The 22,443-nt window shown below is 36.3% G+C and overlaps 1 protein-coding gene across 3 annotated transcripts in view; it reads right to left on the bottom strand.

Moving 5' to 3' along the window:
- The window catches only part of si:cabz01090165.1 (uncharacterized protein LOC100333421 homolog), a 276,030-nt gene that overhangs the window by 104,723 nt on the left and 148,864 nt on the right, over positions 1 to 22,443 (bottom strand). For all 3 annotated transcript variants that reach the window (XM_051958377.1, XM_051958378.1, XM_051958379.1), the window contains exon 4: positions 21,490 to 21,639. The gene's annotated coding sequence lies outside the window, so the exon portion shown is untranslated. The remainder of the gene's footprint in view (positions 1 to 21,489; positions 21,640 to 22,443) is intronic.

Below are 22,443 nucleotides of genomic sequence, written 5' to 3'. Positions count from 1 at the left end.
CTTGTAATTGAACATTTATTTTTAAGTGATTTTAATGCAGGAATATGAGAGTGTGGTATTTTATAATGTGGCTGCTGCTGTAAAACCTCCTGACGCTAACATGAAGCTTTCTCTGATCGCTCTCTTCCCAGGAGGTCGGAGGTCAGGATCGTGTGAGGAATAAAAACCTCTGGATGGAACCGAGAGTCAAGGACGATCCGTCAGTCGGCACCAAATCATCTGGCTGTGAGCCGTCAGAGATTTAAAACGGATGGAACAACAGAAATGAGATTCCTGTCGTCTGAACGTCAACTCTTGTTCTAACAGAAGAGTTATGGACCTCCAGGATGGATTTCCTTTACAGCCAGAAATGTGGACATTTTAGAGACTTCAAGTCAACAATTTCTGCATTTAGACTCTTTAAATGGAGCGTTTTGATCTGAAAATCCACTCATTAACAGTAAATTAATGTGTTTTAGAGAAGGAAAGGAAAGAAAAGCAACAAATCATTCACACAGAGTTCTTGTTTTTCTACAGATTAATCTACTGACTTGATTTTCCTCCATAAAAAGCAAAATGTATGTTTAATAAACTTACATGAACTTAAACTAAATGGTTATTTTGCTTTTTATGGAGGAAAATCAAGAGTTTTACATGAATCTGGAGAAAAAAAACGTGGTTACTGGGAGACCTACAGCCTGATAACAGAACTTTGTCAGACTTTAGGACTGCTGTAGTCGACCTCCCAGTAGATTTAATCCTCAGAATATTAATATTTTTATGGTTTAACCTGCAGTGGAGGATCTAATATCTTTACTCAGCATGAAAGTTGTTTATATCTGCAGACTTGCTGCTTTCTAGATGAGTTTTCTTTCCTTTTCTTGACTAAAACATGTTGACTTTACGGTTTATTAGCTGCTTCAGGACTTTATAAGACACTTTGAATATAAATATGAACCTTTGCTTCCATTTCACACTGTGATTTTAATACAGTTTGCTGGAATAAACTTAAACCGTTGTTCTGCTTTTTATGGAGGAAAATCAAGAGTGGATAGATAAATGTGTAGAGAAACTGTCATTACTGAAAGTGCATTATAATACAGAACCAGAGATGTGGATGTTTTAGAGACGTACGGAGCTTCAACGTCTACGATTTCTGCATTTAAACTCGTTAAATGGAGCGTTTGGATTTGAAAATCTACTAATAAACAGTAAAATTAACGTAATTTAGTCAAGAAAAGAAAAGCAAACTGATGTGGAAAGCAGCAAGATATGAACAACTTTGACTCTGAGTAAAGATATTAGATCCTCCACTGCAGGTTAAACCATAAAAATACTCAGATTTAAGTGAAAAACTGTGGCGTTAACATGGAAATAAATGTACAGAAGTCATCAGTGCAACTCCAAAAGGAAACCTCCTGAAAACAGTGAAAATGTTCCTTATTCTCTGATTTGAATCAAAATATGTACACTCCCTGTCAAAAGTTTTGAGACGGGTTCTAATTTATTTGAATGAGAAAGTGTCCCAAAACTTTTGACAGGGGGTGTAAATGTTAAATATTTGACTTGGAACTGCTATAAACTGAGTTCTATTTGAATTTTTACCAAAGTGAGCCAAAATAAGAAATGACTTTTAGTTTGTAAAAAAAAAAAAAAAGAGGGGGGGAATCATCCAAAATGTCAATAATGAAAGATTATTGACGTTTGAAAATGGTAGAAAGTCTGGTCTAGTGTCTCCATAAAGCTCCTGTCAGTGTGTACACCCACTGTCAAAAGTTTTCAGACGGGTTCGTATTTATTTGAATAAGAAAGTGTCCCAAAACTTTTGACAGGGGGTGTATCTATGGATGGATCCATATTTCTGCTAAAATCCAGTCTTTGGTCCACATTTCTCCAGCTTCCACCTTTGGACAGAGCTTTTTAACATCGTTGCTGTCGCTGTATTTCACGTTAAGTTCTTCCTCCACTGTTTGCTGTTCTCCTACATGACTCACATTATTTACGTTTCACACTCTAAACTCCAACACACTGCGCCTCAGTTATCCACTCAGCTCATCGGCTTGTTGTGTGGAAAATGTAAATGAAGATTCACCAATGACACTGTTCTTTTTGCCTCATTTGTTTTAAAACAACAGAAAAGCAAAATATGATGAAATACTGACAAAATTTACCCCAAAAAAGACAAAAAATTACCTGACAGACAAAATATGTCCAAAAATAGACAAAAATCTACCAAAATAAGACAATAAAAATACCAAAGACGAGGTAAAATATGAAGTACAATGACCAAATGAGACCAAAAAACTGGCAAAAAAAGAGAGAAAATATGATATAAAATGACCAAAATTAAATTTAAAAAACCTACAAAAAGAGACAAAACATGAACAAAATAAATGAAATGACCAAAATAAAACCGCAGCAAAAAAATAACAAATAATTACAATAAAACAACCAAAGACAAGGCAAAAAAATAGCCAAAAATGACAAAGATGAGACCAAAAAAAAATGGAAAAATAGGAAAAATATAACGTAAAATGACAAAAATGACAAAGATTACTACAGAAAAGAGACTAATGTAACCAAAAATAGACAAAAATGGCCAAAATTAGACACAAATGACTAAAAAATAAATAGAAATGACAAAAATTACTACAGAAAGAAGCAAAATATAACCAAAAATAGACAAAAATGGCCAAAAGTAGACACAAATTACCAAAAAATAGACATAATAAATGGCCAATAATTAGACAAAAATTATCAAAATGAGACAAAAATGGTCCAAAATAGACAAAAATGACAGATCACTATCAAAAAAGAGGCAAAATATGACCAAAAAACAGACATAAATGAGACATAAATGACCCAAACAAGACAAAAAAAAAAGGCTTTTCCATCAGAAATGTTTTTTAAAAAGGGATTTGGTTTGGGCTGTTGGTGCTGCTTCAGGAATATAGGGAATAATAAAATAATAACTAAACCGTGCATACGTGTGGATATTTACACATCAAGGACAGAATAAATGAACGGGACATCTCTAAAGCTCTCTGAGAGTCGGCTTGTTGTGTAGGAAATTAACCGCCGACACGCCGATGACTGCGCTGTTTTAGCTTCATTTGATGGTTTTAAAAGAAGTGAAAGTAAAAAGAAGAGCTGTGGACGGAGAGGGAGGGGATGAGAGATGGCAGAGAGGAGGACAGCAGGGGAGGGATTGTGGGAATAATACTGGTCTGTTCCACTCAATATTCTAACAGATGGCCGACACACAGCCCAGCACATGATCCACTCACGCTGAGCCCACCAAAATAAGAAAACACACCAGGCTGGGAGTCTGGAGCTCTCTCTGCTGCTTTTATCAGGATTTCAGCCACGCAGGAACCACAAAGACCGAACTTCTAATAAATATGAACACACACTGTGTTTAATCAGGCGTCAAGTCAAAATGTACAAAAACTGGAAAATTTAACACTTTATATAAATTATGAAGGTAGAACAGTCATTATTGTTGTTGTTTGAGACCATTTGCAACTTATTCTGGACAGATTCTGTGTCTAAACATCTAAAAACTGGAACCTTGTCTGGTCAAATTTGCCAAAAATTACATTCTATTGATGTTAGAGCCTCAGCAGGTGGAGAAATGTGGACCAAAGACTGTATGTTAGCAGAAACATGGATCCATCCATAGATAAACACTGACAGGAACTTTATGGAGACACTGGACCAGCCTGGATTGGATATTTTCCTACCCCCCCCCCCCCCCCCCCCCCCCCCCCATTTTAAAGGACCAATAATTGTTCAGTAATGTCATTTTAAGGCATGTAAGTGATCTTGGCCAGGCTTCAAGTGAATTTTGAATCCTTTCAAACACGGTTTTTAACTAATTGTGGATATTCTAGAGTAACTCTGGACATGTATCAAATCATCTTGGTCACATTTTGCCAAATTACAGATGGTTTTTATTCATTTTGGACAGGTCTTTAGGGATTTTTTTTTTTTGGCAATTTGGTGCAATTTTCAAGTCCAAATAGTAAGAAACTGGAAGCACACATGAGATTAGAGCCTCAAAAGTTGGTAAAATGTTGACCAAAGATGTATTTTAATAGAAATATGGATCCATCCAGTCTTTGGTCCACAATTCACCAACTGCTGAGGCTCTAACATCAGCAGAATCTGATGTGAGGAAGGTTTTTAGATGTTTAGACTAAATGTTGATGTGGAACCATTGGTAGGAGCCCTTTGGAGCGGCTCCAGCATTTACCCCGTTAGCATCAAACTGTCATCTGGATGAGGCTGATTTAACCAAAGCAGCATTTAATCCACTGATTCATTTGTCTTCCACCTGCTGCAGGAATCGATTGAAAACCTTTTCTATGAGCTTCTCTCCCGGCTTTTTCTGTATATTTGGTGTTAAACTCCTGCTGCGTTGGCCTGAAATCAGCAAGAAGACGTTTATTTTTAACAGGAAGCAGTGTGGAAGCATTGAGCTGACGAGAGGTTGGAACAGATTGTCCTTTCCACTGGGAGTTGCATGTTGAGCGCATGTTTCTATCATCATGTCCAGTCTGCCATGTTCTTTACGTGACCCCGCTGGCTTCCCACATGACAACACATGCACACGTCCTGCGGCTGCTGCAGTAAATTTAACACTCAAACTCTTTATCTTCTCTTGTTAATTCAATGACAGATGAGCTGTGGATGTTTACAGATGAATCCACCCACAGAAGAAATCTGTAGAAAATGACTCATAAAATATGTCCAAAATGAGCAGAAACTGGCCACAGTGACTTGAAATCTGTCTAAAACTTCTCAAAATTTGTCCAAAATTAGTACAAAATTGCCCAAATGAGTGAAAATTGTTGAAAATAACTCAAAATTCATCCAAAACAAGGTTTAAAATTGTCCAAAGGGACAGTAATTAATAATTAATTGTCTGAAAATGGAAAAACCCAGCTGGTGTAGTGTCTCCATACAGTTTCTGTAAGTGCATATATATCTATATATCTATGTGTGGATCCGTGTTTCTGCTAAAAGGATCATTAGTTAGACTTCTTTGCTGCATTAGGAGGTAATGATCTTCCTCTACTATTACTGATGACCCAACAGAAAGAAAACCCTGAAATGTTTCCATTAATTCTGTTCTTAAAACTCATTTCAAGCTGAGCTGCAGAAACCAAACAGCTGAACTTTCTTCTTCATGGATTTAACGAGCGTGGCTGCTAATCGTCCTGATAATTCACCGTCAGTTCGGATGTTTTAACGCCTTTGTTTACAGAAACAGTGAAGTAGGACAGAGTTCAGTTTGAGCTGTGGAACCAGAAGAAACTCTAACGAACCACCGGGGAGTTCTGGAGGAAACACAAACAAGCACCTACATTCCTCCATAAACATCAGGATTCAGTCGATGCAGAAACACTGACATCATCTTCAGACTCCACATTAGTCACTCTGAACTTCCACCCAGCTGCAGCAGAGAAGACCAGTTTAATAACGGATCGATGCGAGGAGGAACTCAGACAAAAGACCAACTCAGACCCAAAGCAAAGAAACACTGAGCAAAGGCAAACACACTGCATCAACACAGCAGAAAAGCAGAAAGAAGTCCAACTGTCTTCTAAACCTGAGTTCTAGAGAAGTTAGAGTGGAGCTGGAGGGAAAATAGACCAGCTCCAGACAGTCCTAAAACAATCCTAAACCAGTCCTAAACCAGTCCTAAAAAGGTCTGAAACCAGGACCAAAATCAAACCTAAACCAGTCCTAAAAAACATTCAGAACCAGTGCAACATCCAGTCTGAAACCAGTCCAGAAGCTCTCCCAGAAAGCCCCAGAGCATGATACTGCCTCCTCCATGCTTGATGGTATGTTTGGTGTTCTTGGGGTTAAAAAAAAGGACCCGCCAAAGACACTCTGGAACCGGTCCTAAAACTTGTAATAAACCAATCTTAGAAACATTATGAAACCAGCCCTAAAAAAGTTAAAAACCAGTACAAGAGAAGGACCAAAACCAAACCAACGCTACTCTTGAAGAACAAGTGCAAGAACCACCCAAAAACCAGTCCTAAAAATGTTCAGCGCCAGTCAGAATACAGTCTGAAACCAGTCCTAAAACTTCAAAAACCAGTACAGCATCGGGACCAAAACCAAACCTAAACTACTCCTAATTAAAGTCCAAGACTGTCCTAAACCAGTCCTCATCCAGGACCAGATCCAGAGTCAAAAAAATCCTAAACCAACTTTAAATCCACCCAAAACCAGGAGAACTAAGACTGGAACCAAACATAAACCAGTCCAGAAGCTCTTCTAGAAAGCCCCAGAGCATGATACTGCCTCCTCCATGCCTGATGGTGGGTTTGGTGATAGATTTTCCCCCTGTAGTGTTTGACTCTAATGAGTGGATCTAATGGGTTCTTAAACTGGATCAGAGTCAGCAGCTGTAGTCGACAGGAATCAATAATGATGACGGACTCATTTGATGAACAGCTTTCTACGTATTATTCATGTTTCTGTGCAGCAACTGAACAATTCAGTCACAGTTTTCCCTGTTTTGGCTCCTTTTGCCTCAATTCTATCTTATTTTATTTATTTTTGTGTCGTTTTGTACCTCATTTTGGTCATTTTCGCATTAATTTACATGACACTGGCTCAGAGGAGTCAGCAGCTGTAGTCAATCAGAATCACTCAGGAGAAGTTAAAGAAGAGAAGAAAGTTAAACACAACTTTCCACATCATGAAAACTGGTAGTTCAATCAGTTTCCCAGAAGATCTTTCCTAAATCTGTGAAATAACCAAACTAATGGTTGTTTTTGTGACACAGATTCACGTGTTTCAATGATTCCTTCACAGAAAGTTCAGATTTACAGAGTCATTGGATGTTGTACTGCATTTTTATGTGTACAATCATTTAAGAAGACTTCTGGCTTTTTCCTAAACTATCTGCAGGTGGACAGATGTTTGAACCCTCCTGTTCCACCTTCCTGCTGTGATTCTGCTGTTTTATGAGTTTGATGTTTCACTAAAGCTGCTCTACCTTTAAATCCTGTCCTCGGTTCTTGGTTTGACCCGGCTGAACCCGTTTGTTGGAGTCGAACCGGCTAAGTTTATTATTAAAGCCTGGGATTTGTTTTCCTGCAGATTCCCTCAACGTGCTGCACGAAAAACACCAGATTCCACCGATTATTGAATCTGAAATTCATACTAAAACCTTCACTGATGATGAGAGCATAAATTATAAATATTTATAAGGAGATCTGTTGAATTTTAGCTTCAAATATCAAATCATTTGTGAGTGGCTCTTATTTAGCTGCCCGCTTTTACAGCTAAAGGTTAAAAATCTCCACAAATCTTCACAAAAATTACGACCAAAAGGCATAAAACTGCAACAAAAACATACAAATTCACTAAAAAAAAAAGCAGGATCTTTGCAAAACACAAATAATCTCCATAGAAGACACAAAATTACACCAAATCACCAAAAAAATCCATGAAATTTCCACAAAAAGACACAAAATCACCAGCTATTAGTTGTAATATCAGTATTATTAGTTTAGCTGACAACTTTTAAAGCTGAAGGTTGAAAATCTTCACAAAAATACACAAGAAAATCACCACTGAAAGCCGTAAAACTGCAACAAAAACACACATTATTTCATTAAGAAATAAGAAACAACTTTGCAAAACACAAATATTCTCCACAAAAGACTCAAAATTACAAACAAAATACCTCAATTCACGAAAAAAAGATGTGAAATTTACACAAAAAGACACTAAAAGCACACTAAAGCGCTCTATAAATACAGACATTTACCAGTATGAGTGCATTTCTGCTGCAGTTTTCGACATCTCTGATCATATTATGCATGAAAGCTGCATCCTAAACGACTTCAGGCACATTTTAGGGTGAAAACTGTGATGAGTGAAGAAATAAATAAAGTCTAAAATAACCTGGCAGGCATCTTTCCAGAGCCTTTTGGCAGCAGTTTGACTCAGAGAGACGAGTTTGAACCCCAGCAGTCGGTTCGCCAACGACCAGATTTACTTTGTGCTTTGGAGCCAACGAAGAAAACGAAGACGATCCGACCTGAACCGCTCAGATCTCTGCCAGAGAGTCCTGAAGTCTCAGTGATCCGGAGCTGAGGGGGAACGCTAGCAACGGTAGAAGGTAAATATGTAGAAAGAAAAGAGGCAAAACAGCAGGAAAACAGGAAGAAGCAAAAATACTACAGCGAAGAGACAACTCACCAAAGAGGTCCAACACACCCGCACTGAGAGAAAAACATACAAAACCACCAAGAAAATGGACAAACGGCTCAATATATAACCAAAACGACTCAATTACTGTCCAAAATGATTTAATAATGACCAAAATAACTCAGTAAACTGACCACAGTCACTCTATAATCATCCACAATGACTTAGTGATTGTCCAGAATGACAAAACAATGAAAAAGGTCTTAAAAATATTGAAAAACTGCCCGAAATTAATCAAAAATTATCATAAATTGCACAAAAAACCCAACATTATTCAAAACCTGCTCATAATTAATTGAGTTGTTGAAACTTAGTCATGGAAATTTACTCAATAATTTTGGAATATGACTCAATATTTGTCCAAAATATTTCCATAGTTGAACAAAATGACTGAAGAATTGGACAAAACAACTCCATTACTGTTTAAAATGATTTAATCATGATTAAAATGACTCAGTGATTATCTAAATTTAACCAGGATGTACTGAAAGTGACGGCATTGTCCCCGAAATGACTCATTAATTGTCTAAAATGATTTAATAATTGTCTAAAATGATTCAGTAATTGTCAAATAGAACAAACAAAAAGCTCCAAATAACATTAACATCAAAAACCTGTATTGTTTTTGTGAAGTTATTTGTTCTTTAATGTGTGATTCTAAAATTGCACTCATTTTACTGTATTTAAATTCACAATAATATAATTATTTTACAGATATTTGCCATCATTTGAAAGAAATACACATATGGATAGAAAATATATATTGTCTAATATTTTTAAAATATTTTTGGACATAATTTTTCTGCTTTGTTTTTTTTTTTTTAAATAAATGACACATAATAACTTTGCAGAACCGTTCTGGAGCTGACTGACACGATTTATTCTGCTATTTATTCACTAAAACCGGATCCTGTCCTCTGTAATCCTGATGAATATTTACATCAAACTGGTCAGACTGAGGTTTCTGTGTCACAGTTTTCCACGTTTCTCTCTGAAATCAGCAGATCTGGTTCTTTGCTCAGCTTTTATCCTCCCAGAGGAGCTGAAAACGGTGAAAACGAGGCTCTGGATCCTTCAGACGGAGTTTCATGTCGACTGATTCAGGTTTTCAGTTCACTGCAGCTCTCTGGATCTGCAGCACAGAATTAAATCCACACAGTCTGCTCACCCTTTACTGGATATCAGACAGCACACAGATATAAAAGCCAAACCGCGATAATTCACACCCTGCACTGACTTAATGGCTGACAGAAATGACTCAATAGCTGTCTGAAATGACTCAAACATGGATAAAAGTGACTTCATTATTGTCTAAAATGGCTCAATAATTGATGAAAATGATTCAATAATTGTCTAAAATGATTTATTAATTGACTGAAATCACTCCAAAAATTTCTAAAAAAGATGAAATAATGGCCCAATATGCTAGCCTAGCCGTGCTACACAACCCACAGCAACGAATTTAATTCTCTGCCACGGTCGACAACAAAAACGACAACAGACGTTGAGCTCCATTAGCACCGACTCTGAATAATCTTTCTGTTAACATGTCTGTAATATACAGGGATGGGATCAGCAAGTTCTGATTCCAGCGGAAAGTTGTTGACGGGGGTGGGGTGGGGGTGGGGGGGCGGTGGGGGGATATGTGTGCCGCGGCAGCGGCGGCACAGCGACTTCCAATCGCTGGGCCGTTTACAATCGTCGTTAACAAGCTATCGTTAACGTCGTTTCCATCTCGCAGGAGTATCAGCGACAATAAAGTGTTCAAACTTGAAAGGAAATCGGCGGAAAATTCCCATCCCTGCACTCTACACTTCATGGTGATTGGATTACAGGACTGTACATGACTGCTCTCACTGAGTGGCAGCTAGCATTCAGCGCGGTGGATATTAGCAGCCGTTCAATATTACGACTCGCCGACCATAAACATACCTCACCCCCCAAAAAAATTTTCTCCTCGAATTTAGACGATTCACAAGAATGATCCTGGCAATGATAAAATCCGCGGAATTCCACGGATCCGCGGAAAATTCTCATCCCTGAATATACTTGAGCTTCACCCATTGACAGTATAAATAAGGCTTCACCAAACTCCCGCATCCTCTGATTTCCGGCGCTCTAGGAGCCCATTCGTTGCACTGATTGGTTGTATACCTACCCGATTGCTGCAGAGTGATTTGATAGACAACCTTTTAGCCCGCCTCCCTCCCTGTCGAGCTTCCCTAGACCCTTGAGTCTTCAGAACATGGGTCTAGTGCGGCTAGGCTACCGACATGATGCAATGACTGCAAAATGACTTGATAATTGTCTGAAGTGACTCAATAGTGAACTGAAATATCTGTTAAATTCTGACAGGTCGGCACCGCCCCAGTGAACATCAGCTGGTGTTTATGTGTCTGATCACAGAAAAAAGGCTAAATATTGTAGTAACTTTAGACACTATGAACTTCATTGGATCAAGTGTTCCAAATATTTCCATATTTGTCCAAAATGGCTCAATAACTGTCTAAAATGACTCAAAGTCAGTCTAAAGTTACTCAATATTTGTCCAAATTGACTTAATTGTCCAAAATGACTCAATTCAGGTCTAAAATGACTCAATAATTATCTAAAAATGTTCTCAACAATTGTCTGAATGACTTAGCATTCACTCAGAATGACTCAACTGCTCAGAATGACTCATTAATTGTCCAAAAGGATTTAATAATTGTCCAAAATGACTCAACAATTGTCCAGTTTTTCAGTGTTTGTCTAAAATGACTCAGTAATTGAATTAAATTTGAAACAGAGCAGATCACCAATTCAGCATTAAACACAACAACCTGCAGCGATTTGACAACACTTTAGAGACATAACGTCATTTAATGATCATTTATAGTGAAATATTCAGCGTCTGCATTAAATTAACTACAGAATCAGAGTTTAAGTCCATGTTACATCTGCATCAGGAAGGACTTTAGCAGAACTGAAGCTCAGAACTGAAGCAGAAAAGCCGGATTCAGCAGCAGGAGTTACAGATAAAGCCTCCAGTCCAACTTTAGCAAATGAGGCCTGGTGGTTTTGTGTCCACTGAAGCAGAATATCACTGCTTTTAGAGCCTCCGAGGTCCAGCAGCGAGCTGACGGAGCGTCCTGGAAATGAAGATCCACACCCAGCGCTAATTAAACTCTAAACCCACTAACAGCCTTTTTACTGGACTTTATTCACAAGAAAAAAACAGGAAACACATGCAGCTGGGACGGGGAAATAATGCTTCAAAATGAGTCAATAACAGCTTAAAACGACTCAATAACTATAAAAATGACTCAATAATTATTAAAAATGACTCAATAATTATAAAAATGACTCAATAATTATAAAAATGACTCAATAATTATTAAAAATGACTCAATAATTATAAAAAAAGACTCAGTAATTATAAAAATGACTCAGTAATTATTAAAAATGACTCAATAATTATTAAAAATGACTCAATAATTATAAAAAAGACTCAGTAATTATAAAACAATGACTTAATAATTATAAAAAAAATGACTCAATAATTATAAAAAGACTCAGTAATTATAAAAATGACTCAGTAATTATTAAAAATGACTCAATAATTATTAAAAATGACTCAATAATTATAAAAAAGACTCAGTAATTATAAAACAATGACTTAATAATTATAAAAAAAATGACTCAATAATTATAAAAAATGATTCAATAATTATAAAAAATGATTCAATAATTATAAAAATGACTCAATAATTATAAAATGACAATAATTATTAAAAATGACTCAATAATTATAAAACAATGACTCAATAATTATTAAAAAGGACTCAATAATTATAAAAAATGATTCAATAATTATAAAAAATGACTCAATAATTATAAAAATGACTCAATAATTATAAAAAATGACTCAATAATTATAAAATGACTCAATAATTATAAAAATGACTCAATAATTATAAAAAATGATTCAGTAATTATTAAAAATGACTCAATAATTATAAAAATGACTCAATAATTATAAAAATGACTCAATAATTATTAAAAATGACTCAATAATTATAAAAATGACTCAATAATTATAAAAAATGATTCAATAATTATAAAAATGACTCAATAATTATAAAAAATGACTCAATAATTATAAAACAATGACTCAATAATTATTAAAAAGGATTCAATAATTATAAAAAATGATTCAATAATTATAAAATGACTCAATAATTATAAAAATGACTCAATAATTATAAAAAATGACTCAATAATTATAAAAATGACTCAATAATTATAAAATGACTCAATAATTATAAAAATGATTCAGTAATTATTAAAAATGACTCAATAATTATAAAAATGACTCAATAATTATAAAAATGACTCAATAATTATTAAAAATGACTCAATAATTATAAAAATGACTCAATAATTATAAAAATGATTCAATAATTATAAAAATGACTCAATAATTATAAAAAATGACTCAATAATTATAAAACAATGACTCAATAATTATTAAAAAGGATTCAATAATTATAAAAATGATTCAATAATTATAAAAATGACTCAATAATTATAAAAATGACTCAATAATTATAAAAAATGACTCAATAATTATAAAAATGACTCAATAATTATAAAAATGACTCAATAATTATAAAAAATGATTCAGTAATTATTAAAAATGACTCAATAATTATAAAAATGACTCAATAATTATAAAAATGACTCAATAATTATTAAAAATGACTCAATAATTATAAAAATGACTCAATAATTATAAAAAATGACTCAATAATTATAAAAATGACTCAATAATTATAAAAAATGATTCAGTAATTATTAAAAATGACTCAATAATTATAAAAATGACTCAATAATTATAAAAATGACTCAATAATTATAAAAATGACTCAATAATTATAAAAATGAGTCAATAATTATAAAAAATGACTCAATAATTATAAAAATGACTCAATAATTATAAAAATGATTCAATAATTATAAAAATTACTCAATAATTATAAAAATGACTCAATAATTATAAAAAATGACTCAATAATTATAAAAATGACTCAATAATTATAAAAATGACTCAATAATTATAAAAATGAGTCAATAATTATAAAAAATGACTCAATAATTATAAAAATGACTCAATAATTATAAAAAATGATTCAATAATTATAAAAATTACTCAATAATTATAAAAATGACTCAATAATTATAAAAAATGACTCAATAATTATAAAAATGACTCAATAATTATAAAAAATGATTCAGTAATTATTAAAAATGACTCAATAATTATAAAAATGACTCAATAATTATAAAAATGACTCAATAATTATTAAAAATGACTCAATAATTATAAAAAATGACTCAATAATTATAAAAAATGACTCAATTATTATTAAAAATGACTCAATAATTATAAAAAATGACTCAATTATTATTAAAAATGACTCAATAATTATAAAAATGACTCAATAATTATAAAAATGACTCAATAATTATTAAAAATGACTCAATAATTATAAAAATGACTCAATAATTATAAAAATGACTCAATAATTATAAAAAATGATTCAGTAATTATTAAAAATGACTCAATAATTATAAAAATGACTCAATAATTATAAAAATGACTCAATAATTATTAAAAATGACTCAATAATTATAAAAATGACTCAATAATTATAAAAATGACTCAATAATTATTAAAATGACTCAATAATTATTAAAAATGACTCAATAATTATAAAAAATGACTCAATAATTATAAAAATGACTCAATAATTATAAAAAATGATTCAGTAATTATTAAAAATGACTCAATAATTATAAAAATGACTCAATAATTATTAAAAATGACTCAATAATTATAAAAATGACTCAATAATTATAAAAATGACTCAATAATTATAAAAAATGACTTCATTATGGTCTAAAACGGCTCAATTATCAGAAAATATGAAAAACAACAGTTTCCTGCAGTGATTTTAACATACTGTAAAAATTTACATTTTAAATAACATTTTTTTTTGGAAAGAAAAAAAAGGTATTTACCAGTTTTCCATGTTTTGTAATAATTACAGATAAAATCATGACCAAAAAGCAGTTTTCTTTTTTTAAACTAGATGTTTTTATTTGTTTTTTCATTGTTAATATCAGAGTTTTCTTTGGTTCTGATCTCAGCTTAAAGCTTCTTTCTTTATAAATGTATAAATTGTGACAACAAGCCGAGGAACCCATTCTACATTTCCAGCTTCAGCTGTTGATTAAAGGCAGTTTGTGGGAAGTCGTTTGAACTTTGGTTTTCCTCCCAGTGAAAGCTGAATCTCTCATTTCTCTGAGAGCTGTTTGCTTTTTGCTTTTTCCTCCAACTCTCAGCTTAGTTCTCCTCATTATCTTTCCTTAAATCCGTTCTGAGGCCAGCAGGAAATATTTATGAAACGAGGCCGGAGCTTAAGAGGAGAGCTTCTTATTCCTGAAACACATTCAGACGTCGTTAAATAATAAATGTGTATTTATAGACTCTGCTGCCAATTAAAAGATAATGAAACGCCAGGAAAGACTATCGCTGGAACGCAGACGGAACACTGGAGGAACGCTACCACCGCTGGCAACATTTAAAACAGAATATTCAACAAAATAAACACAACAGAGGGACGCAGACGAGTTAAACAGCAGGAAATAAAATAACACCACCTTCAACATGGTGAGAATGAAGAAAAGGGGAAATAAATCAATGTTTTTAACTAGTTTCATTAATTAAGGGGTCATTTACTGAAGAATACTGGATGTTTCATTTACTAAATGGTCAAAAATGTCTTTAATTCTACTAATTTATGCATCGTTTTTGATGAATCGCCTCAATAAAGGTTACTCTGAATACGTAAAATACGTAAAAAAAAACAAGAAACTACACATTTTTGTCATTTTGTGTCTCGTTTTTGTCATTTTATGTCTCGTTTTTTTGTCATTTTGTGTCTCGTTTTTGTCATTTTATGTCTCGTTTTTTTGTCATTTTGTGTCTCGTTTTTGTCATTTTGTGTCTCGTTTTGTCATTTTATGCCATTTTGTGCCTCGTTTTGGTCATTTTGTGTCTCGTTTTGTCATTTTATGCCATTTTGTGTCTCGTTTTTTGTCATTTTGTGTCTCGTTTTGGTCATTTTGTGTCTCGTTTTGTCATTTTATGCCATTTTGTGTCTCGTTTTTTGTCATTTTGTGTCTCGTTTTGTCATTTTATGCCATTTTGTGCCTCGTTTTGGTCATTTTGTGTCTCGTTTTTGTCATTTTATGTCTCGTTTTGTCATTTTGTGTCTCATTTTGTCATTTTGTGTCTCGTTTTGTCATTTTGTGTCTCGTTTTTGTCATTTTATGTCTCGTTTTTTTGTCATTTTGTGTCTCGTTTTTGTCATTTTGTGTCTCGTTTTGTCATTTTATGCCATTTTGTGTCTCGTTTTTGTCATTTTGTGTCTCGTTTTTGTCATTTTGTGTCTCGTTTTTGTCATTTTGTGTCTCGTTTTGTCATGTTGTGTCTTGTTTTTATCATTTTGTGTCTCGTTTTGTCATTTTATGCCATTTTGTGTCTCGTTTTTGTCAATTTATGTCTCGTTTTTGTCATTTTGTGTCTTGTTTTTGTCATTTTGTGCCTCGTTTTTGTCAATTTATGTCTCGTTTTTGTCATTTTGTGTCTCGTTTTTTGTCATTTTGTGTCTCATTTTTGTCATTTTGTGTCTCGTTTTTTGTCATTTTGTGTCTCACTGAAACTCTGCTAACTCTGGGCAGCAGATACCAGGACTTTATTTGCTCCTCCATCATCAGAACCAGACGTCTGCTGCTGAATCACCACTATTCTATTCTAATTGACAAACTGTAGCTTTATTCAACAGCACACCTCCTGGACTGAGTTTATTTTATTATTTTATGCTCAGGCAGCAGAAATGTTCCGGCAGAGCGTGGAAAGTTGCTGACATTAAACGATGGTGTGACCGGTGAGAGGAGAGGATGTGACCCAGGCTTCATCAGGAGTTTAGAGGATTCAGATCACTTTATTTAGCAGGTTTATGTGCTAGTTTCAGGGATTTGATAGATGTTAAAGATTAATAAATCCTCCTAATGTTTATTGAGATGTAAGACTTTAAAGACGTCACCGTGGCAAAGACTTCAGTGGAGGTAACCACCTCCATCCAGCTGTCTTTAACAAACACTCCATAGTTTCTAGAACTTTTCAACTTCAGTCTTTAGAACATGTTGTGTCTCGTTTGTGATGTTCTGTGTCTTTTGTTTGTATCAATTTGTGTCTTATTTGTGTCCTTTTGTGTCTCATTTGCATAATTTGGTAATTTTGTGTCTCACTTGTATCATTTTTTTCCCATTTGCATATTTTTTTACAATCATTTTGTGTCAAAATTCTGCGTCTCTTTTGCATCTTGTTTGCATCCTTTTGTGTCATTGGTGGCAGCAGCAGTAAATCTGAAGATGTGTTTTCTGATTCTCAACAGTTTTTCCCAGCAACCTGAAGGTTTCCAGTCCAACACATCAGAAATAAAAGCTGCTTTTTCCTGCTTTGGGTTTGTGGTTGGTGTTTGAGGTTACAGGGGGATGTTCAGCAGCAGAACGGTGGATAATGGAGGCCTAGTGAAGATAAAAACACCTTCAGCATTCTGCCCAGACGCTCTGCAGGAATCTGCGGCGACATGGAGGCTTCACCGCTAATGGAGACTATTTATGAGTTCATTATGGAGCCGCTCTGGAAGAACAGGAAGAACTTCTGAAATGTTCTCCTTTTCAGGTGAGTTTTCATCAGAGCAGGTGAGTCTTCCCTCTGCTGTTTGGTCATTAGGGCTTCTGTTGGAGCTCTCGTTACCGTGGCTCTCGTTGTCAGAGCTCTCGTTACCGTGGCTCTCGTTGTCAGAGCTTTCGTTACCGTGGCGCTTGTTACCGACTTTCTCGTTACCGTGGCTCTTGTTACCGTCTTTCTCGTTACCGTGGCGCTTGTTACCGTCTTTCTCGTTACCGTGGCTCTTGTTACCGACTTTCTCGTTACCGTGGCTCTTGTTACCGTCTTTCTCGTTACCGTGGCTCTTGTTACCGACTTTCTCGTTACCGTGGCGCTTGTTACCGTCTTTCTCGTTACCGTGGCTCTTGTTACCGTCTTTCTCGTTACCGTGGCTCTTATTACCATGGCTCTCATCTGTCCTTCTTATTATTCGGCTCGTGCCCGTTATTCTCGGCTCGTCTGGTCGCTCTGATCCGGCTCCACACCTGCCATTACAGCTGCCACTCCGTCTCATTAGCAAACTCCTGCAGCAGCAAATTATCTGCGATGGGAGAGTCCTGGGCGACACTCCAACAGATATGAGTGTGAATTAATGAAACAGCAGCGTGTAGGTGTGTGTGTGTGAGAGTGTTATGAGATCTATAGCTACCTAATGGAGCTATTTGCTTGTCGGAGTTGCTTCAAACGATCTAGTCGGAACAAGGGACTAAATGTGGCTATTAAGGCTGCATTAGCCTCCGCCGCCGCCTCGCACACACACACCGACGCTCGCTGTAATTGCGAGCCGTTTGAAATGTTTTCTCCTTCGATTATGACGGTGAATAAAAGCCTTCAGTAGGGTCACGATCGGGCCGCTGGAGCTGCAGATTTATGAGCGTTAACCCATAAAAAAAGGCTTCTTTTGTTAGTTCTGCTAAAGTAAACAGAACGTCTGTTAGCTCCACAAATCCTCTTTTAGCTCCTAATGACTACAGGTAGCTCCTATTAGCATAGCCCTGGTTCACTCTTGTAGCTACAGTTAGCCGGTGTTGGCATCAGGTAGCTTATGTTAGCCCCTGGTGGATCCTATTGGGTCTGCGTTAATAAACGTAACTTCTATTAGCTCCAAAAATCCCCCATTAGCTCCTAATGACTCCAGCTAGCTCCTATTAGCATAGCTCTGGTTCACTCCAATCGCCCTGATGAATCCTATTAATTCTTGACTTAACTCCCAGTAGTTCGTATCAGCTTTTGTTACCTTCACTTAGCACCTGTTCGCATCAGGGAGCTTATGCTAGCCCCTGGTGGATCCTATTAGGTCTGCTTTAGTAAACATAACTTCTGTTAGCTCCAAAAAAAAACTTTTAGCACCTAATGACTCCAGCTAGCGCCTATAAGCGTAGGTATGGTTCACTCCTGTTTCTACAGCTAACCTGTGTTCACATCATTCCCTGTTAAAAGGGTGTTTTCTTGCCACTGTCACCTTTGGGCTTGCTCTGGGGGTCAGGCTTATGGGTTCTGTAAAGCGTCTTGAGACGATTTGATTGTAATTGACGCTATATAAATAAAATTGAATTGAATTGAATTGAATAGAATTGAATTCAATCAGGTAGCTTATGTTAGCCCCTGACAGGTCCTATTAGCTTTGCTTAAGTAAACACAATGTCTGTTGGCTCCAAAAATCCACTATTAGCTCATAATGACCCCAGCTGGCTACTATTAGCATAGCTCTGGTTCACTCCTCTTGCACTGATGAATCCTATTAATTCTTGATAACTCCTAGTAGTTCATATTAGCGTCTGTTAGCTCCAGTTAGCACTTCTGAGCATCAGATAGCTTAAGTTAGTTCCTAATGGTTCAGATTAGCTCTTGTTAACAACAGATATCGCTTGTTAGCCCCTAGTGGTATATAGCAGTTCCTATCAGTTAGCTTCTACTAGTGTCCATTTAGCTCTGCTGAGCTCCAATTGACACTCTTTAGCTTCAAATGGCTTTTGTCGACTCTTATTGGCTTCTGTTAGCTTCCGTTAGCACTTGTTGGCATCAGAAAGCTAATGTTTGACTCTGATGCTTCCTTTCAGCTCTTGGTAGCCACAGAAATCACCTGCTAGCTTCTACTGGCTTCTGGGAGATTCAAAGGGCTCCTGTTAGCACCTCTATTAGCGTATCTATAGCTTTAGAGAGCTCTTGTTAGCATCCCCATAGCTCCAGCTGGCTGTTGTCATCTCCTGTTGGTTACTGTCTGTTTTAGTTAGCACCTGTTAGCGTCAGATAGCTAATACTGGACTCTGATGGGTTGTGTTAGAGACAGATATCCCTCATTAGCTCCTGGTGGCCTCTATTAGCATATCTATACTTTCAGAGGGCTCTTGTTAGCATCCCCTTAGCTCCAGCTGGCTCTTGTTATCTCCTGTTGGTTACTGTCTGCTTTAGTTAGCACCTTTTAGCGTCAGATAGCTAATGTTAGATTCTGATGGATCCTGTCAGCATCAGATATCTCCTGTTAGCTCTTGGTGACCTCTTTGTGCTTATCTATAGCTTCAAAGGGCTCCTGTTAGCACCTTTTAGCTCCAGCTGGCTCTTGTTAGCTTGTTTAAATCATATTTTATGTGAGAACACAATGAACCGCGGTGTCTGCTTTTATTTTTTTGTAAACTAAAGTTGTATATTCCAAGAAAACAGGACTCAGGACAGGTTTTTTTTTTTTACTTCTTTTTTGGGGGTAAACCATCCAAAATTCAACAGCAGCTCTCAAATCTGTTGGGTGGAAACCAGAAGAAAAGCAACATTTACTCAATTTAAGCATTAATCCTGATAGATTATGTGATACCACTGGAACTGCACAACTTTGCAGCTTTATTATTTCTGCGTTAAGTCCGTTCATAATGAATCTCTATTAGACAGAAACAAGATAAAAGTGACTGCAAGCGATAAATGATTAAATTACTGCTGAAGCATAGAATCAATTAAAACGGGCGACTTTTTAAAGTACAACACGACAAACTATGGAAATCCAACATTAATCCATCAAACCTGCTGCGACCGAGTGGAAACAGGATACTTTACAGCGGCGGCGGCGTCTCGGTGTCACATCCTGAACAACCCTGTTAAACTTATTAATCTCTCTGGGGTCATTTGTCTTCTGCTGTGGACTCGACTTACTTTTACGGCTGACAGAGTCTCTGGGTCTATTTATTCCAAATACTGCACTACATCCTAACCACTGACAGACCACAAGCCTCATAAATACCACTCACCCTGACATAACGCTTTATTTCCAACAACATAACCTGAATAGTTTATCTGTCGAGTCCAGAAGAAACAAACACTGAACAACATCTTCAGTAAAACCTTCAGAGTGAATGAATTCCTGATTGAGACCCCAAGAAAAAAAACAAAATATGAACTTATTTCTTCTCAAAACAATATTACTCATATAAGTAGACCTTCAAATAGCTTCTGGTAGCTCCTGTTAGCATATTTTTGCTCCATGCAGCTCCAGTTAGCTTCTATTGGTTATGGCGGTTGATGATGTTGCTGAGAGGGAGGAGGTACAGGATGAAGAGGAGGGGGCCAAGGACTGATCCTTGAGGGACACCATGGGACTGAGGGGCAGTGGAGGATGTGCAGTTGTTGACCTTGATGAACTACTGTCTATTGGTGAGACAGGATGTGAACCAGGTGAGGGCGGTGCCAGTGATGTTAATGGAGGATTGAAGGCGGGACAGGAGGATGGAGTGATTTGATTGTGTCAAATGCTGCAGAGAAGTCGAGGAGGATGAGGATGGTGATGTGTCCAGAATCAGAGGAGAGGAGGAGATCGTTGGCGACCTTGAGGAGAGAGGTTTCAGTGCTGTGATGAGAGCGGAATCCAGATTGAAAGGTTTCATACAGGTTGTTGGAGGTGAGATGGGTTTTCAACTGGGCGGCAATGACAGGTTCTAGTGTTCTGGAGATGAAAGGGAGGTTGGATCCAGACCAGGTTTTTGAGGATGGGGGAGACAGATCCAAGTTTGAGGGGTGAGGGGACAGAGCCAGGACTGAGGGAGGTGTTGATGATGTTGGAGATGAGGGGGGAGAGGACAGGGAGGCAGTTTTTCAGAAGTAAAGTGGGAATGGGGTCCAGACAGGATGTGGAGTTTTTTACTCAAATGTACACTCTGTCTATTGTCCAGAAACGCTTCATACTAGTTGGAATTTAAATGTTCTTCGTTATTAAACGCCATGTAGGTCATATTTTCATCTGGTAATGTCTGTTTTAAGACGCACAACGAGTAAAAAAATGCATAAAATATGTAAAGACAACAGATGAAACCACTCTAAATTCACCCATTATTAAATTCAACCGCACACGTCCTCCAAAATGCTCCAAACATAATATCAAACAGCTCCACCTGTTAAAAATCAGCATTTCCAAATCACTTCTTCCAATCAAAGCTGAGTCATCGCTAACGAGCCAATCAGAATCAATCATCGGCTCAGCTGATTATAGAATTATCTAAACCTACCTCTTTATCAGGGAGGGCGGCCGACCTCTGCTCACCGGGCTCATCCGGGTTCACGTGCACGTCCTCCAGGTGCGCACGTAAAAACTGTGCACGAGTTATAAGTCCAAAAGGCCTGTCATTGGCTCGGCCGGCTGTCCGTCAAAGTTATTCCTGCAGAGAGGGGAAAAGAACCCAAGTTGGTCCAAAGCCAGCAGCAGAAACTTGTAAAAGATGAGATGTGGGTTGAAGTTCACTCACATTTCATCAAATCTGAACTTGTTTATTAAATCTAATTAAATTCAAATTTAAAGATTTACGAGGAAGCAGCTTTATGAATAACTCAACCTCAGAAGATTCCATTTAAATCTAAGTTTTGTGAGATGAAAACCCAGAAACAACAGACACAAAGTGGCTCCAAACAACACTGTTCCAGTCAATCAGAAAGACTAAACAACAACAAAATAAACAAAAAATAACTTGTTGAACGAACTTCAGTTAGCATCAAGTAGCGCCGGACTTCTATTAGCATTTGTGAGCTACAGATATGTCCTGTTAGCTCTCGATGGCTCCTATTAGCCTCTTTTGGCTCCATGTAGCTCTAGTTAGCTCCTATTGGTGCCTTTTGGCTTCATTTGGCTTCACTTATTAGCATTGGCACGCTCCAGTTAGCATCAAGTAGCTGAGGGCTTCTATTAGTTCTTGCTAACCACACATATCCCCTGTTAGCTCTTATGAGCTTTCATTTACTCCATTTAGCATCCAGTTAGCGTTGCTTAGCTCATGTTGGCACTTATTAGCTTCATTACCTCTTATTAGCATTTGTATGCTCAAGTTAGCATCAAGTAGCTGAGGACTTCTAATAATATTTGTGAATGACAGATATCTCCTGTTAGCTTCTGATGAATCATATTAGCATCTTTTTCCTCCATGTAGCTCTAGTTAGCTCCTATTGGTGCCTTTTAGCTTCATTTGGCT

This window comes from Acanthochromis polyacanthus, chromosome 13 (assembly GCF_021347895.1).
Source record: "Acanthochromis polyacanthus isolate Apoly-LR-REF ecotype Palm Island chromosome 13, KAUST_Apoly_ChrSc, whole genome shotgun sequence".
NCBI classification, from domain to species: Eukaryota; Metazoa; Chordata; class Actinopteri; family Pomacentridae; genus Acanthochromis; species Acanthochromis polyacanthus.
This window is presented reverse-complemented; position numbering and strand designations above follow the sequence as displayed.